Genomic DNA, 630 nt, shown 5'->3' with positions numbered 1-630 from the left:
CCCCCGGTGATGATAAGCTCTCACACTGAAATGTGACGATCAGATGTATGTATGCTAAATATCCCTGCTGTTAGGAGTATCTACGACACTGTAGGATCTGGCAGCTTTCTCAGAACTGTTCAACGGACGACACCTGAATTATAAAAATTAATATTTATATGTACACTGTCAGAAATTACTAAAACATTTATGTTTTATTGCTAGAGTCGATATAGAGTTGAGGCTTTTAAACTTAAGATTTTTTACTTAAATGCTAAAAAATAAGTAAAGAATTACTTCATGCTCAGATATTCTTATTTAAAATATTATTCTTTCTGCATTTTTAAATTTTGTAAAATATTAATTAGAAGCTCGGGACCTCAGTGCCTGGAAACTAATATTTAACCCACTCAACGTTTAAACATTTTAAACCAACAGAAGAACGTTCCCCTGGTTCTAGCAAGTTCCGTCAAAATTTAAGGCAAATCGGTCCAGGGATTCAAGAGTTATGATCTGACATACACACAAACAAAGTTTCAAGGGGGGGGGGAGGACTGTTTTCGGAAGGAAAATTAGGAGTTACACCTAAACTAAAGGGAGTACAAGTCTTTTTAAGAGATACAATGAAATATTGGGTCCACCCTAATGAAC

General features: G+C 35.1%; 1 long non-coding RNA gene across 1 annotated transcript in view; it reads right to left on the bottom strand.

Moving 5' to 3' along the window:
• Positions 1–81: 81 nt before the first annotated feature.
• The window catches only part of LOC111714733 (uncharacterized), a 1,331-nt gene continuing 782 nt past the window's right edge, over positions 82–630 (bottom strand). The window contains exon 2 of the long non-coding RNA XR_002768044.1: positions 82–133. This is a non-coding gene — a long non-coding RNA (uncharacterized LOC111714733). The remainder of the gene's footprint in view (positions 134–630) is intronic.

This window comes from Eurytemora carolleeae, unplaced genomic scaffold (assembly GCF_000591075.1).
Source record: "Eurytemora carolleeae unplaced genomic scaffold, Eaff_2.0 scaffold120, whole genome shotgun sequence".
In the NCBI taxonomy this organism is placed as follows: domain Eukaryota; kingdom Metazoa; phylum Arthropoda; class Copepoda; order Calanoida; family Temoridae; genus Eurytemora; species Eurytemora carolleeae.
This window is presented reverse-complemented; position numbering and strand designations above follow the sequence as displayed.